The 18,887-nt window shown below is 36.1% G+C and overlaps 1 long non-coding RNA gene across 1 annotated transcript in view; it reads right to left on the bottom strand.

Annotated features, from left to right (window-relative positions):
- LOC115345700 overlaps positions 1-4,332 on the bottom strand; it is a 91,104-nt gene extending 86,772 nt beyond the window's left edge. The window contains exon 1 of the long non-coding RNA XR_003924923.2: positions 4,134-4,332. This is a non-coding gene — a long non-coding RNA (uncharacterized LOC115345700). The remainder of the gene's footprint in view (positions 1-4,133) is intronic.
- Positions 4,333-18,887: the final 14,555 nt, after the last annotated feature.

The following is an 18,887-nucleotide window of genomic DNA, read 5'->3' on the forward strand; positions in this document are numbered from 1 at the left end:
ACTTGACTAAGACATTTCTGTGCTAAAGCAGGTGCATTTACTTTTCAAGTATTATTTTACTAATCAATTGAAAAATTACCTCCATGAATGACAGAAGTGCAGACCTTTGGAGTATTTCATTAAAAGGAGCAAACATTAATTACAAATCCAGCCCAACCTTTGCAGACATAAATTATGGGATGGATCTATTTTCTCCATGCTTAATTGCAAGCAGTGACTAGCTCTTTAAATTATTATCTTCAAGGCATGAATGAAATTAGAATGGATTTGATGATATTCTCAAGGCTTATTTGTATCTAAATAACTTGGCCATGTACTATCTGGTGATATAAGGAAAATTAGGTGAAACATCTTTGAGGCTCTAAACAGTGGCTAGCTTACCATGAAAAAATTGGGAATTGCAAAATGGAATTGGTACCTTAAAGTCTTTGCAGGCAGGGAACTCTAGCTGCAGGTTTAACAATGGGATAGCTAATATTGTCCAAGTATTTTTCTTCTAATCTAAATTCTAAAAATTTTAGGTATTTGTAACTTTCTGAAGCATTCACATTTCAGGCAGAATTTTCCAGGCAGTGTCTTTCTTAAAAGGTAATACTTAAATTTCAAGAAAAATAACTGTTTTTCTAGTGAAGTAAAACACCCTTCCCACAGAATTAAGAAGGTTGAAAAATTTGATTTCATAATAGCTATAGTGCTGACATGTTTGTGATCAAACTGAAACCTGGCAGAAAAAATAGATGAGTAAAGTGCCTTTGATTGGTCCATCGAAAACTGATTTTGAATTAGCCATGTTTGTTAATACAAAGTAGAATTTCAAAACCACTCAACAACGCCCAAATTTCCAAGTCATCTTTTCTCCCGACTAATACATGCTTTTACAGCATATTCTCTACTTGCCTTTTCATCTTTTTTAAATATCAAGAATCAGCAAATATTTTTCTTTGCTTGTGTTAGCATAGTCCCAAAACTCAAATGAACAGTTAGGCTGTTTTTCTAAGGCCTTTGTCAGTAGTTTAAGTCAGAAACACCAAAATCAATTTTCCCAAATTTTAAAACAAGTTTTACTTAATGTGTCTCTCTACTGAGCTCTACTTTACCTATACCTGTTTTATAACTCCATCTGTTTTCCAAGGGAGAAGTATTCAATAGTTACTATTTATGATGGAATGATTTAAATTATTCTCATATAATAAACAACCCTTTCAATTTCTAAAAAAATGTTTGTTCAATACAAGACAAAGAGAAGGAGCAGAACAAAATTAAAAAATGAACATGCATAAAACTCAAATAAATGAACACAAAACTATCTGATAAGCCTCAGTGTGAGGCAAAACTGATCTTGAAATTTATGAGCACTTCAGATATGGAGAACTTCTAGTCCTTCTCTGTTTAAAACAATTTCAAAATTCACTCCCATAGGAAATAAACAGCATTGTATACATGTAGATAACAGAAGGTGCGGTTTACTATGACAATGAATGAGGAATAGATGTAGAATGCGAAGATTTTTTAATACAATGATGAAAATGTATTAATTAATAATTAATTTAATACAATTATGAAATTTATTATTTTGTAAAATGTATTTAATGATTTAGATTTTGCATTGGAAACAGAAAGCCTTCTTCTATAAGAACTATGACCTTTATATACCACACAGAGCGTGGACAAAGGAGTCGGAACAAAGACTCTCAATGGGTAGTGCCTGCCCTGTGTTTTTACTATCTTTCTACCAAAGAAGTTAATCATTTGGTGTTGCATACTTAAAAAAAAAAAAAAATAGATAATGACTTGCTTGGAGTTCAATTTACTTGTGTCATGATACAATAAATACCAAGCTGAGTTCTCACAGTATTAATCATTAACCTAGGAGAGGGCATTAGCTTAAAATGCATTCCTTCAACTTTGATATGTTTCATGAATACATTTGTAGATATTTTAACAGCAACTTCAAATATGCTGAAGACATAAAAAAGTCCAAGTCCCCCCAAAAGCCAACCCCTTTTTCACCTTTTAACTTCTGGATATAAAGTTATCATCCATCTCTGCTGTCAGAACAGCCTCTGAAAGCAGAATAACAGAGCTCTGCAAAGTTGGATTCTGGGAGGTACAGAAGAATTCAGATTCAGAGAGCTTATTTGTGCAAGACACCATACAAAGAGCAGGGCAGGGGTACCTATAAAAGGCAAAATATTCTGATATGTACTGATTTTTTTCCAAATTGTCTACTGTGACAGACTTCTCAGGCCCATAGCAAAATGTTTCTGGTACTGAGTTGAAGACTCTGCAACAACATTAGAAGATTACTTGGAAAAAAAAAATATTCTGCTGGAAAGTTAGACTCGTTCAAAACATTTAGAGATAATTAGTCCAGCACAGAGAAGACTTCAAGAGCTTCATAATTGTGTCTTTAGGAGAGGGAAGAGTGAGAAATCCTATTTGCTTGGATTTTGGAAGTATTTATACTTCCTTTCTTCTCCATGGTATTTCATCCTAATTTGAAAGTGAGGAGTTAAAGATTGATCTGGAGCTTGGGAAAAGCAGTCAAGCAGAGGACCACTGGGGACAGGGTGAACCCTTTAACCGTATTGCCTGAGAAAGGCAGTGCTTGGCAATCTATTCCTGGGAATCATAATATCATAGGTAACCTATTTGCTCTGGAATCTAAACCAGAGCACCACATTTAAATCGCCTGCATCTAAAATGAAAGGATCTCCCCACTTACACAGGCCTGAGTGGAATGTATGATTTTTAACAGACCTGGGCAAATTCCTCAGTCTTAATAGTATACCATTCAACTCATAACAAAATTTGGTGACTATTTTTTCCTCCCTAAAACCATCCAATCCTAAAATCTCATTTAGGTCTAGCCATTGAACATCATGTCCTTCATATTTATTTAGAAAGGAAAACATCACTAACAATTATTGGTTTTAACACCTTGCAGCTTATATGTAGTTTCTCATATAAGGAAGAAACACCTTAAGCACTGTGTGAATCTAACACCAATATAATTTATAAAATGTAGAAAGGTTGGAGTAGAGAAGGTAGGAAATTTGTTAAATGGGAGTTTTAAAAAATAAGATACTTTCTTTATCATGGGTTATGGAAAACATATGAAGGAGATAGAGTATGTATCTTTAATCAACAGATACTTTTTTTTCCCTCTGAATACAGAATTGCAGAGAGAACTTTTTTTCAAGTTGCAAAGATTGTTAATGGAAATATTGAGAAATCATGATTTCCATCTAAATATTAAACACCGGCCTATTAATGCCTGTTTTATAGTCTAAATGTAGGCAAATGTTTATTCAGACATTGCTATGCACCAAAACAACATGCATTATTTATAGCTAAGAAAGAGTATGAGCAAAGACTGCTCTGAGGCAGATCCCAAGTTACAAAGCATGCAGTACAGCTTCTCTGACCTATGGATGTCACAGCCTTTCTAACATGGACTACAGCATTTCATGGAGTGGGCTGTACCATACTAAAGGGTGCAAGTCACAGAGACTTTGTGTATGACAGTGACGACAACCACATGGGACTAATAAACAGTTCAAGTGCAGCTCCTACCTCAGGACTACAACATGAGTCCATGACTGCAGGACCAGGAACACTTCTTCCAGACTCTAGTGCAAACATAGACTACCCCCAGAGTTCATAGAAGGAGAAGATCCCAGAGCACATCAGTGCACCTGCAGCCTGGTTTCAGTGAACTCCAACAAGTCTGTGTGCCTGGACATGGAGCACTGCATGGAAACAGCCCCTGTGACTACTAACAGGATGGAGGTGAGGCAAGAGCTGTTGGGTAACTTCAACTTTTGTCTGCAGAAATGAACTAGTATGGACCACCAAGGCCAGCATAAGCTGGGTTGCACAGACCCTGGTGTGACCCATGCTGTATGGGAACAGAGAGGCCCCTGCAGAGAGCTGACCAGAGCCTCCATGTGCTCCCTGGGGAGGTGGCATGCAACCCATGACTGTCAGCCATGCTGGGATTTCAGCACACAGCTCATAGGAAGGCTGGTCACTCTGATCACCACTTGCCTACACAGATGGAGTTACAGACACACAAAGGTGACAAGGGTGTGAATGAGTATCACACTGAAGGCCGCAAAACACAATGGTACCTTCCTGTAAGTTATGTACGTAGTTCTCATTCTGCACTTTTCTCCTCTCTTTCTCTTCTTCTCAGTCCAGCAAATTCTGAAATAACAAGTAAGAATAGCATCAATAGTAGCTCCACCCAAATGAGAGAACAAATATGTATTGTAAGGGAGATGCATCTGCTTAGTGATTTTGAAATGAGTTGACTCCTGGCTGTGTCACCAGTCCACCTTCTCTTTCTCCAACCTAATTTGTTGTTGTGTTTGTAGTTGAAATCTGACATGGGGAAACAAATTATTATTGTTATATTCACTTGAGCTGTCCCAACCATTTAAATACTTAAAGTCACCTGTAAACTGTGAACCTTGTTGCACATTGTATAATCACTGTGGATTGAACTCCTGAAGGATAAAGGCCCCAAATGGTTCAAATAATAGTTCTTGGTCTGTCTTTCTGTGACAGCTGAATATGAATAACAATTTATTTTGGCCAAAACAACCAATTCCAGGTGAATTTATGTCCTTAGTGAGAGATCTGCCATGACAAACAAGAAGGGGATGTAGCTATGTGATTCGGTACATTCTAGTCAAAAGTGGAATATCTTAAATCAAAAGTTTCAGTACACTTAAAGGTTCCTGTTAAGCTCCTCTATTAAATCTTCATAATAACGTAACAAGCTAGAATTCATGTTTTCTACTTTATTAAAAAGAGGGCAACCACTAGGATAAAATAATATTGAGAAATAAAATTTACCTTGGATTAGTTTCATGTAAACATAAAAAATCAACTTCTCAGAACTCACATGAAAAACATAATGTAGTTAATATTAAATACAATGATTATGCAACCTATTACTTTTACAGTTTGTGCTCCTGTGACCTTGATTTCAGCCCTGTTTTTCTTATGATTGATTAATGAATGACTCACCTTCAGTAGTCTCTCATTTATTTCATACCTCACTATGAATTTGAAAAGGTCAATTTGTTATTTGAAAACAGCAAAACATTCATGGAAGTTGAACAATGTTCATAAATGAAAATGACATATTTTTATAAATAAATTGCTATTGCCCAGTATTATATCTCGTTTTAATAGTTTACGTTCTCTAACTGCTTTTGATATAATTTTGAAGAGTGTACATAACTTATTCCCATAGAATAACAGGTGACATTTCTGCATGAAATATATTTATATGAACATCAGGAGTGTCTGTGCACTCCCTATACAGTCACTCACACACAAATACTAGAATGGCACCTGGTGTACTTAACTGTTTTCTATTTTAACTTGTCAAGATCCTATGCTATAATTTCCCATCGTTTCTCATTTGTTTTGCTTGGAAATATTTTACTAGGGTTTGATAGTTTATGAATTTATATGATTATACCATCAACATTCAGGTAGGGACAAAATCTAAGCTAGAAAAATTGATGGAAGTTTTGTGTATATTAAGCTCATAACTGTTAAAGCAAAACCACTAACTTATACTAAAAACAAAGTTTCATATCAACAGTTCACTGTACTACTTTGTTGTTGTTGTTATATCCTTTTTCTGTTTTGATAATTACTTTCAACTACATAATTTGGTAGTTGCAAAATACTTTCTTGAGCAGAAAAAAATTGGCTTGGATGACATCAATGCTAAATCACATTCTGTTGAGCACTCAAAGGCATAAACCAAAAAGTCCATCTTTTCTCTCAGTTTACTGGAGAGAAAATCATTTGGGCATCCCTGTCAGAAGATGACAGTTACCAGCTATAAGAAAACACCTATGATAAACTGATAGCCTGAGGAGTAGATTACGGTATCTAGAGAAGCTCAGGGTAACTCCATTCAACAGAGTCACTATCATAGCTGGCAAGCTGCCGTGGGGAACTTGGTAGTGGCACTGAAATCTCCTTTTGGACATCGGGCAATTAAGTTATTCACAGCATTCACGTCTATGACTATGCAAAACCAGGGTCTGTGCTGTCTACAGACCAATGGCCTGTGAGGCTGTTTATGGATTGGGCTACACTCCGGATTGTATTGCCATGCCCAGGCTAACTTTAAACTGGACAGTTTGGTGACTTCTGGCACTGTAGCTGAAGCTGCACATACTTCAGGGTGGGCTAACCCAGCCCCTCCAGAAGACTGTGCAGTCTGCTCTTCTCTCATCACTTTGGCAATCTTGTCCACATGAACAAGTGGAGTTTAAAGCTTTGCAACAGAGACTTCACTGTGCATTACCTCTAAAGCCCCAGTGACAGCTGCACCCAGCTCCTTCTGCAGAAGATAATCTGTCTTTATGCCTTACCCTTTTCAGTTTCTGGCTCATAATGTGTAAGCAGCAGCACCTGCACCTACTATTTTTGCCCTGTCTTACTTGCAGCTGGATTATGGCTGTGAGGTTTATTCAGGTGAGGTTTATTCAGGTTGGATGCTGAGGCTACATTTGACTGAAAGTAGACCAGAGTCCATGGACTTTATAAACAGAAATGTAAAAATCAACCCCAACCAATTGCATACTTCTTCACTCTGTAAAATATGCATGGCTGTTTGTGGTGCCAAGTTCAATAGCTTAAATGTTGTGTCATCACTAAAAATAATATAACTGCGCATGGTTAGTAACCGCATGCTGACCTTCAGCCTTGGCTTTGCTTAATATTGTAGCTTTATGTTTTCCCCCAATTCATTCAGAACTCTTTGTACCATGGATTATTAATCTATAACTAAACATTGTCCTTGGTGTTCATCTAGATGACGATATTTGGAACCAATGCAAATCTATTATCTTTTCTTCGAATTTTGTAAGCAAGTTCATTACAGGCCTTTATTCTGCCTACAATTTTAGTGAAAATTGTACAAGAAAAAAAAAGTAATTGTTTATTCAGGACCATTGTTTTAAATCACATGTCACCTATGATGCACTTTAAGATCAGTGAAGAGTTTGTCCTTAAAATTAACAAAATCAAATACCCATCCCAACACTGTACCCTTATTCCTGCCAAGCTCTGTATTAGTTTTCAGTGTGAATAAAGAAGAGAACATCTTTACAGATGGCAAATGTAAGAAAGTAATAATAAATGGTAAATTTGACGTGACTTAGGAAGTGTGTGTGTGTGTGGGGGGAATCAGTGAAACAAAATCTCCAAACTTCGTGAAGCTATAAGAAAAATGGAGTTTGTGATAGACATGGCAGAAATCAGAGAAAACTACACAAAGCGGGTCTGGGTCTGAATATATTACTACAGTGTTTGAGTATCTTCAGTATAGAATGATCAAAACCAAAACATATATACGACAGAAGAAATGAAGTTATGTAATGATGGTTTACCTTGAAGGATTCAATCTTTAATAAGTGGCTTCCTATTTAAGCAATGAGAGCATTTAGTTTCCTCACTTAACTAGAATGAGAATCTACTTCTCAAGGCAAATGCTTAGAGATAACTAAAGCCAGTCTGAAACTTAACAGGTGTTACTTCCACTTCTTAAAGTGCAACTATGTCAAAATATCATTTATTATTTTTTATTATAAAAATACCAAGAAATATCTTCAGGAACTACCCAGGCTTCATTTTGACTCAAAACAATCTATATGGCTTAACTGGATGTTTATGCTAGAATTTTTATAAAGGATGTTAAACCAGAACCTATGGTAACTCATTAGAATAGCCCATCATTTCTGCGCAGAATTTTGAGTTAGCCATTCTCCCACATGCCTGTGGAAAGCAAACAGAAGCAGGTAATTTCTGTTGTTTGCAAATCCCAAGAGAATGAAAACAAGTCTCCTCAGACTATCAAGAGCACTACATGTTTTTGCTTTACTGTTACCATAACAAATATGATTTTCCCAAAGCATTCTTAAAAAAAAATGTTTCCATCTTGCATTTCCTGTGTAGAAAAAAATGTGTATAAAGCTAGTGAGATGGGTTGATTGTTTTTTTCAAGTCATAAAATCACACAGTAGCAATATGACACTGGATTATTGGGATATTTCTTCCAAACTGCACTATGGTCCCACAAAACAGATGGCATAAAGAAAGCAGCATTTTAAAAAAATTAATCCACTTATCAGCATCTGGAAACATGAAATGCAAAACAAAGTCCAAACAAATCCTAACTCCCACCTTGCCTTTCCTTCCTCTCTGCCACGGACAGTGACTCACATGTGCAGGTATCATGCCAGAAAGCCCCTATCACAGTCCCTGTTTGGAGCCCTAGGAAAATGCACATCAGCTCTTTTAACACAAACCTCTGAATTTATGAGCTCCTCGAGGGAGATGTGTGGCAATATCCTCACTCCTGGTTTTTTTCATGGTTACTGAACAGACTAGATTTCATGCCTGCTTCCTACGTGACCTAAGCACAGCACAGAAATTGACTTTTAGGAAATATATTTCTGTGTATTCCAGAAACCAACAGTGCATTTATAGCCAGGTAGCTGACATAGCTAGTTGCACAAGAAATATCCAAACACATGAATTTAAAGAGGGAGGGGGAGAAGGGAACCATAGTTCGCAGAAGCACAATATTCAGAAATCTCAAGTGAATGTTTACCTTTGGACTGACATCGTTTAGACAACCAGGCCTGCACCTCTTCCAGCTCTACCATAAGATGACATTCACATCTTGCTAACTCTGAATATAATAACATAAATAATACTTGTCTTCAGGACAGAGTGACCCTTGCTATCTGCTCTATCATGCACACATTTACATTGCAGACTACTATTTATTGACACCTACCAGCCACCCATGGTATCAGGGCAGCCCAAGCAGAAGATGCATTATATAGACTCAGAGAGTGAAAATACCAATGTCATAAACACCATAATTGCAAACTGCAAGAAATGATAGAAGGCCAGATTCTGCCCTAAAGCTCTGCAGAGGCAAATTCACCAGTGGTGTGACTTCAGGCCCAACCTGAAATCTGAATGTGTAAATTACATCTTTGGCACTCTCAACTAACAGACACCTGCAAAACTGTAGGAGCTCAAACTACTGTTCAGATGATTGGAGTCACTTTCATTGCTTTTTGAAGACTGACTTACAACAAAAGTGAGGATGCAGAGTACATGAGGCATTCAAAGGGAGGTCTTGGGGGAAGGCAAAGTACTTGAATGTTTAGCACATTTTATAGATAGGTCTGGAATATAGGATGTGGATATTGTGAGAGGCAAACAATGAGGTGACTGGCAGCAAAGAACTCTGAGCTGGAACAAATGTGAAGGTAAAACAGAATCGAAATAGTGAACCATCTGCTTTCTAATGAAAACAGCTTTACTTGTCAGCAACATCCAGAAAAAATGATTTCTTAGTTGGAGTGTATAACCGAGGGAAGTAGCTTTTTTGCTATATGAGGTAATACACTCAAATGATGTATGACTTAGAGAATAGTGTGGGTTAATGATCTTCAGCTGGATCAGGGAGTAAAACAAAGTAATTTCATAATACAGAACATGATGGATTAAATCATGTTAATACTGGGTATATACATTAAAGAAAATGATCTTTCTGGCATACTAAATGGCAAAATAAAAAGCACTTTTAGTAAGTTATATGATTAATTAGTCTGCCCTTTTATTTATGTACCATGATAAAGTAAAATGTACTTCTTCTGGTTACCTCCCAGGCCATTATTCTAAAAGTTATATCGAATACACCAGCTTCATTGTATTGTACCAGTCCATCAGGAACTGCAAAGTAGGTCCCTGTCTTTGTTTTAAGTCAGGGGTTTTCTTTTTTCTCTCCCTTTCCTGTCCTCTTTGCTAGAAGTTATTGGGGGTTTGGTTTGTATGCTTTTTAACTCACAGAAACATGAGTTTGAACATGATGTGTTGATATACTGAAATAATGTAACCATTGCTTTGTCTTGAGTACCATTAATTAGGGAGAACGCAAAAAATTACAATGAGTGAAAAGTTATAGATCAGATGTAATTCAGGAAAATATTTAAATATGAGAATGTAAATGCTCCAGAGTCCATCCAAATTCTGAGCTGCTTTGTTTCCTGCCTTCACGACTTAGCTGTTTATCTTGCAAATTTCCACTGAAGGTTCAGTCACATCCAGAATGTCTTAGAAAGAAGCTGGAAATGGATTTTCAAAGGAGATTTCAAATTAATGTAAAAATCCCACATTTCAGAAATAATGGTACCCACAGAGGGAGGAAGATTATTTTTGAGAACTATGTCTCTTCCAGTCTCATTTTACATCCTTTTCAGAAACTATGCCAATGATGTAAGACACTGAAGTTTCCTTAATACCAAATTTACCTGGAAGAAAAGCTATTGTTAGCACTGAATTTACTTCTTTATTAACATCTTCTGAGCCTGTAGAAATTGATAAAATGCAGGAATTAATGAAAAGTCCATTTCAATGATATTTAAAAAAAAAAAAAAAAAGGATTTAGCAAGCTGAGGGTGTTTTTCTATTCTATTATGGATTCACATAGTTCCTCTTCAAGCTGGATTGCCTTAGACAGATGTACTGGACAACATGGAAAATCTGAAAGACCAGACTTGGACAGTTTTCTAATGCTAAATTCAGAATTCAGGTGGGAAGTGCCTTTGATGCAGAGAAACGTGTTTCAACAAGAGGCCCAGCACTTACATGGACTTATTCTGTTCCACAGACTTGCACGGAAAAAAAAGTCCTGATTCTAAAACACTAGGCTGAAGGAAATGACTTTAAAAAAGAACCAGCTAAGAAAAACTGCCCCCCCCCCCCTTTTTTTTTAAAGCTAGTGCCAGACATTTGTCTACTACAGCAAGTGCTTTGAATTTCTGCATTAAATCCTCTCAATGTTCTAATTCTGGATTCTCTCACACAAAGTCCACCCGTTGATACAGAGTCAGTATTTGCTGACTAATCTTTTGTTTGCAACATCACTAATGCTTTCTTCCAACTCTGGGGTTTTCACCTTCTCCACTGCAATGTGAAATCTGTCTTTACTGGGAATTAATTAAATCATGGTAAATATAAATCCATATATTTTAAGCATTTATTCCACCTGTCTATTTTGCATTTATGTGCTAGCAAAGGAAATGCTCTACCATCAAGCTCTACAAAGGCACTTTCTATATCATTCTGTTTTAGTGTGTGTGAGTGCAGTAAGGGTGTTCTTTCCTCCTATAGTGCTGTCCTATGTTTAATTCTCATCACCATTCAAGGTGTACTGTGCAGTTTTCTGTTTAGTGTGGTAAAAGGTACATGAATTTTCCTCTTGTCAAAGGCATCTTGTTAATAACATCTTTTTCCACAATCAACACTCCCCAAAATTATTCTGTATACCTTTTCTAAATGTTCTTCCTTATTCTAAGGAGGATCATAAGCGCATTAACCAAGACTTTTGCATGCTACTCAGCAGTATCACATCTGTACTACTTTTTTAAGGGAGCGGATTTATGATAAATATTTGTTTTATTTCACCAATTTATTCCAATAAAGCCTATAGCTGTTAATGGTTGTTTATATATTTCTAAGCAGCTTTTCAGCCTAGAAATACTGGATATATACTGCCTAGAAATTCAAAATAGATACTGAAGTTCATAAATAGAAAGAATCTGACCACCTATTTACAACCAGTAAATAAGCTTTAAAACAGATTTTTTTTAAGGCATGTGAACTATTAGTTGCTGGTGAGCCTGCTGCGAGAATATAGAAAATAGGTGAAATGTATCACAGAAATACAGTGTATAAGCACAGCTTCTTCAAAGTGTTGATCTAAAATAACATTCACTTATTGCTACATTTTAAACTTTGTAGGCTATAACACCATGTAGAAGTGTGACTTTAAAATCAGTGTCTGCAAGTGCCTGTGATGTAGGTGAGGGGTTTTAGCAAGCAGCAGGTTTTAAACCTAAAATTACATTAATTTATTTGCTGCAATAAAATTAGGTAGATTAGTTATTGTTCAAACTGATTTGTTACACAAAAGAACAGCTTTTATATTATGAAAAAAAAAATATGAGAAGTGTTCATGCTCTTGTACTCCATTACTGTTGGCAAGACTCAACTAGAAATGCAAGATATGTATAGAGTAATTTTGTCTCATTAAATGACAACAGTAGTGGTTCCTCTTCATCTCCTTAATTCATTTCTTATAGTTTTTCTTGTCACATCCACTTGTTTTATGGCTTACTAACTTGCAAGTTATGGTCGTAATTTATGGTCAAAATTGAGTGGTAGCAAATCACAGAATATTTTCATTGATTACCCTAAATTGTCTAATCTCCTGTATGTTTTTAGGACTTGATTGGGTGGTATTTACTGATTGCCTTCATCTAATTTAAAAATCAATCAATAGCAACAATGAGAGGTGGTGGATAAATCGAGTCTAATGCAGCATAACTGCAGCATATATCCATCAAAGGCTCATTCTCAATCAAATTTGTGGGAAGTTTTAATACATAAACCAAAATGTCTAAAAGCCTTACTTCTAGAGCACATCATTTTAAAATTGTGCTCTGCAATGTGACATCTTATTGCTCTTATGCTGTCTATTTAGGGCGGTTTTCCACTGCTAAAATGAACATATTTCACTACAATAAAACTGTAGCAAACAAAAAAAAAAATGTCATCAGCTTTGGTTTAAAGGCACTTTGTTCCATCTTCCTCAATATTATCTGTATATAATAATGGGAATTAACATAACATCAGCTTTTCATATAAACTGTGTGCATTTTCCCCGAGATAAACATTCTAATAAGTGTCTTGATGGGAAATGTGTTTTCTACATTGAGAAATCAATTCATTAAAGTTGTTCCTTACATTGTTCTTTTTTTAAAGCATCATTTATTTCCTGAAGTTTTGGATAGCAAATATGAAAGAAACTGTCTGGAAGGCAGTATTCTAATTTCTTGACGCTATCAGGGCAAAGACACCTCATGCAGCAAAGAAGGACAGACAGTAAATGCAAACCCTCTTTTCTTTTCCGTGTGATGGCAGTACAAACATAAAATGCTTCTTTCTAATTTGTCATGAGAAAACACGACACAAAAAACCATTTTATTTTTTAAATAGGTGTGGACCTCCAGTTTACATTAACTCAAAGTAAGTTTTCTATAGGCACACAGAGGTAAACAGTTACATACATTAAGGTCAGAAATATGAGGTCATTTACAGCCAGATAAGGAGCTAGTTCAATAGCCTGGAAAAACAAGTTAAAACTGGCCTCTATTCTTGAAAGAATTTCAATCCATAATCAGAAACAGTTATTTAGTATAAGAATTTACTCAATAAATATTCAATGTAGATAGCTAAGGAGATTCAGCTTTTATTTCTTGACAACATGGGACATATGATGCTATATACTTCTTGGGCAATAGGAGGTTCTGTCTTGTGCATCCAGGTGTTAATAAATGACCAGTGAAGGAGAGGTTTGGGGCTTTTCTGCAATTTTGCAGTTATTTGATTTTAATTTGAGTCAAGGGTCCTTATTAGTAGATAGACATTCTTTTTTACTGTATTTAAATTCAAGCATATAAGATAATCAGTACGGCCAGGGAACAAACTCTGAAGCATAACATAAGAAGACAGAACTGAATTTCACCAAAGATGTCCATTAAGTAGAACTTTGAAAGAGAAAGCATATATCCTTTCCTAAATATTAAAAAAGGACAAGGGTTCTTGATTAACCAGAACCCAAAAGCAGAAGCTGCACCCATCAAGACCTGGGAATTCTTTGCTTTGTGTTAACTTTACAGCTGACTGCTCTCTGAGACAGGTAACAACACCTGTGATTCTTAATTTTTCCATAATCCAGATGAAAAGACAGAGAGAACCTTTATCATCATGCTATCACAGTCATATTTTCTTTCAAGTGTTAAACGTGTCTCATATTTGTAAAGACTGTTCTTATTAATGTTATTTTCATTCCCTTCTACAATTTTGATTTTGCCTGGTATTAGAAGAAGAATGGGACAGTGTTGAGGCATTAAAGCAGGGGCTTTCCTCTCAAGTCTGCTACACTTTCTAAACAAAAGAAGGACGATAAGGCATGTTATGAAGCAATTTTCTCTCTTGAGAAAACAAGGTCCAAGAGCTTTGGATGGTTCTGAATTTACTCAGATGAAAATTCCATATTTTGGTACTTATCTAAAGAAAGTACAGGTTACACGGCTACAATCCACGACTACTACAAACAAAACTGTGGATATGTACCAGATTGGGCAAACACCACCACTCTGGAAAATAATTCTTCTGTTCTAATCGATTTTAAAGTATCCTTTGTTGCTAAATGCTCTTCAAAAACCTCTGGCCCAAGCAACAGATCACAACACACATTACAAATATAAAAGACAACCACCAAAGAGAACCCTACCAGCAGTCCGCTGTTTATTAAAATTCTGACATTCTGAGATATCTTCTTGCCAAGGGCCCTCTTACTATGACATCTGTACACTTGTCATTACATCGCAGTTCACATTACTTACATAAACATGCCACGGGGAAACCATGACTGATATAATTTTTATAAGATTGAAAGGTAGCCATTGTGATCATTAAAACAAACCTGAGAGAGCCTTTCTGATGATGGAATAGATTCAGTTACTTCTTCCTTCTTTGTGGGTCATTAGTTAAAAAGGGGAAGGTGGGGGAGGAGGGAGAGAAGGCCATATACTGCAGGTGTTTTATCCTTTGTAAGGAGACTGCACTGAGACAAATGATTCTAGCTGGCATTTTGTACACACCGGAGATTGCTTATCGATCCAGATCAGAATATTCAGGCTGGCCCCGGGGAAAAGGCAGAGTATTTTCTGAGGGAGTTAATAACCTGGCAGCTGAGCTGTCTTGTCCAATTCACTGAACCTAGGGCTCTAATCAGGCCAGAGTTTTTATTTTGAGAAATCTTGCCATATGTGTCTGCTAGCTGCCTTCCACTCTATTGGACCAGTGACAGTGATTGAAATGACAGCCTATAGATAGAGCCTAATCAAATTGTTTATTATCAGACTAAATCAATATGTATAGATTGTTGAAACATCACTGTCATGCCATGGAAAAGTCATACTAATACTACATGCTGCAGGTGTAGTTCTAAAATGTATTTTTCCATCCTAAATTACATCTGAATTTAACAGAGTAAAAGAAATTATAATGGTGTATGAGACAGTGAAAAATATACATGTTTACACATTTCAATAAAATAACATTAAGGATTAATGTTAAAATGTCATGTTGTGCACCGCTTAAATACATTATCATGTTCCCTGTACAGAAGAGAGGCAACAGAGCTGTGGGAAAGGAAAAAGGGATTGAAAAGAGAAGTGCTTTGCCTTTTGTATAGAAAGGGAAAAATCTCACAGAGGTCTGCGTAAGCACGTTCTGCAGCATGAATCAAATTCCAACACACCTAAAAAGCAAGTTTTGAGGCATCCACACTACATAGATGAAACATACAGTAATGTGAATCCCTTTGGTACTACACAAGTATTCCTCCCAAAAGCCTTCTAAAGAGCTTGGGCCAGGAAGTCTAATGATTTGATAGGGAAGCTAGCAGGGCAAACACATTTGAATTTAGAAAAGAGAGACTAACTGCAAGCATCTAAAATTTAACCTAAGAGTTGGTTTCGTAAAAAAAAAGCTGTATCTTCTGAAGACTCTTCGACACTCTTTTTGCACAGAAAAGATATAAATGCATTATATGGAGAAAAGTAAAAAATATTTAATAATATGCAGTGAATCAGATTCTACAGTCTTAATTAACATCTCAAGCAGAATCATTCAAACACTAAAAAATGAGATGAAGAAGGGATATTCCTGAGGGCATGGCGCTGGATGGAAATCTCTCAGATTTGGAAAAGAACCAGTAATCTTTCTGGCCCTGTGAAGCTCACCTGAGCAGTATGCACGTGAAATTCTTCTCTAGTATAATTGACCTGAAATGGATAATCACTAGAGTGCTTGTGGCCCAACAAGAGTCAGCTGTGTAGTTTATAACTTTTGAAGTAGGTCTACTGGCAGAATTTTGCACTACCTAATGTGTCCTGTGGAATAATTTATTGCCTTGCTCTTCAAAAAAGAATTTTCAAAACTATTTTGAAGTATTCTGGCAACGTAAAGGGGCCATAACCTTAGAGTAAATTATACTTTTTGCCCTGAAGAATGGTGTAAAGTAACCTTTGGGTTAATTAATCTTTACAATGCAGTACACTCCTGTTTGAGTATCATTTACATTATGTGATTATTGGTTTGAGTCAAACATATAACAACTTTTAGCATTACAGCATATGTGTTAATAAAAATAATATTGCCTTGTAGGTTGTACTGATTTAAAGTGGTATGTTTTTCCTTGGATAAAATGTACTTTTCTTACTGCATGCATTCAAAGCTCTCCAAACAGCAATTATCTTTGGCTGACTGATTCTAGGAATTTTCCTATTACATTCAAAATAAAAATTTCTTCATTGCCATTTTAAGAAATAAAGCTACTTATTCAGCATAAAACTTTAGCATATAAGTCTCTCTAAGTATATGCTTAAGTCCCTCCTGAGTCAGGAAAGAGGTTAAGCAGATGCATATCCTTAAGTTCTAAATTATTTCAGTGGGACTTTCCCTTGTCTTAAACATACTTGCAGCATACTCATGTCTAAGCATACAATATGAATACAGGTGGCTGAGTTTGGCCCACAGCTGGCACAAACCCAAAATTTAACATTACTTTTGAAGTGTTTTGACTAAAATCCAGCAAACCACTTAAGTCTACACACAGTGCCGATTTAACTATCTCAGTTTATAGTTACACTGGTGCAATTTCCTAGCATGGATACAGTTCTGCTAGTATTTATCTTGGCATAACTTAGCAAGACACTTTTACAGAAATTAATGCCACTGAAAGTCGTGGAAGAATAGGGCAAACCTGCAAGAGATAATACCAAAATTGAATGAACTGAAAATGCAACAGCTGGAGGAGCATAAGAAAAGGAAAATATCTACTAAATGAAAATATTGTCAGCTTTCTTCAAATGCACAATGAAGCATTCTGGAATTTTAAAGTCACATATTCTCTCCCCCAAGGAACTGCCCTGTTCCCTAAAGATGGAATACCTGCCTGGTGATGTATTTCATTTGCACAGTAACAACAGTATCACCAGGTCCTCTGCCCTCATTGACATGGAAGTTAGAAAACCTGCAGTGAATGAAGCCAGAAAAATCTCATGATTTTCAGCACGGTGGTTCAGCCATTGTAGTTGAACACTATTTTTGAAAACTGCATTTTCCTCCTTCAGCAAAAATCTTTTTATAATGCTAGAAAAACATTATTCCTTTTATTCCCCTCGCATATCAACAATGGACAGGCAGAATCCTGCCAAAAACAATTTTCCCTAGAAGTGACTCACTAGTCGTGTACCCTGGTCTGTGACTTGAGACTGCGGAGTCTGTACTTAGCAGAAGCACTGAGCCATTAGGGCTCCAAATGAAATGAGACATGATTTAAATAGAGAGAATGCTAAATCACCTGCAAAATCAGAACTTTGGGGTTTTTTTGAACTGGGAATTTCCTGTGAAATACATATTACATTTTTGACTGGTACTAATTTCAAGTTAAAGACAATTTTGGCCTTAATTTACGCATGCAGTTTTGTGCTTGAGACATACCCCTGTATCTAACACCATGGAAACAAATTCACTGCTGATCATAAAATACACCACCACTTCACCACAAAACTGATCTACTCGAATAATATACGACAAGCACATTTGACCCATATTTCTCAAATATTGGTACTGAGATATTTTTGTTATTCTATGTGACTGTTGAAATGGTTGTCTTAGCTTTTGCACCTTGAAGTCATATCTTACCTACTTACAATATTTGAAACTCTTTGTCAATCCTTTAAAACCTTCAGCAGACCAATGGTGGCATTTCTCAGCACACTTTTGCCAATGTGTCTATTCATATTTGAATTTGTTTCACCAATAGTAGCTCCTTCCAGAAAGCATGGATGAAATGCCTAGATTATACCTTCTATATTGTAAGACCCATTGAGCTGGATATGCTGTAATTGTTGGGTTGAAACATGGAAACTTATTTTAGGTTCTGTATGGCATGAAGTGAAATCCCTGTTACAGCCTTCTGACTCTAGTATGAATACATTATTTTTGTATAATTTTTTTGCTTTTTGTTAAATCTTAAAGCAGCCAAATGACTCAAGAGAACAGAATGCACTATTTTCTTTCCTTTTCAAAGATCTTCAAGGGAAGGGTTTGACCACAAAGAAGGGTCATAAAAATGGAGAATAATGACCTTATTATATTTTATTTACAATGCATAATAGTGGTTAACAGTGTCACCATTATCTAACTTTCCAATACTTGTGTCTCAGTTATGGATATCACACATTAATGGGAAATATACCTGATAGCCTAGTACTACCTTGGGAAAGGACTATGTCTGGGACCCTCCTATAAAACGAGTAAAATTCTTATTTATACTACACTTAGTGCTTCAGTTATTCCATTTCTCTAGGTCCATTCATTTTCTTTTTGGTTATTTCTGTTATGGGCTGATTTACTTTGTCTTTGTGCTAAATGAGATGTAAAACTACGCACTGCTGATACAAGTTCTACAGGTTTATTTGTTGTTTTTTTCCACCTTGCTTTGTACAAACAACAAACGTATTAAGAGAAGATGCTCAGCATACTAAATTCTCATTCCATTCAAAGAAAATAATGCTTCCAAATTAAATTCTTCAAGATGCAAAAAATGACAGTGTTAGAGTCACCAGTGCAAACCTTTTCCTGTCCCCTTCCTCACAAACATTCCAAGTGTCAGACTGTTCCCATCTTTC

This window comes from Aquila chrysaetos, chromosome 9, assembly GCF_900496995.4.
Source record: "Aquila chrysaetos chrysaetos chromosome 9, bAquChr1.4, whole genome shotgun sequence".
Taxonomy (NCBI): Eukaryota; Metazoa; Chordata; class Aves; order Accipitriformes; family Accipitridae; genus Aquila; species Aquila chrysaetos.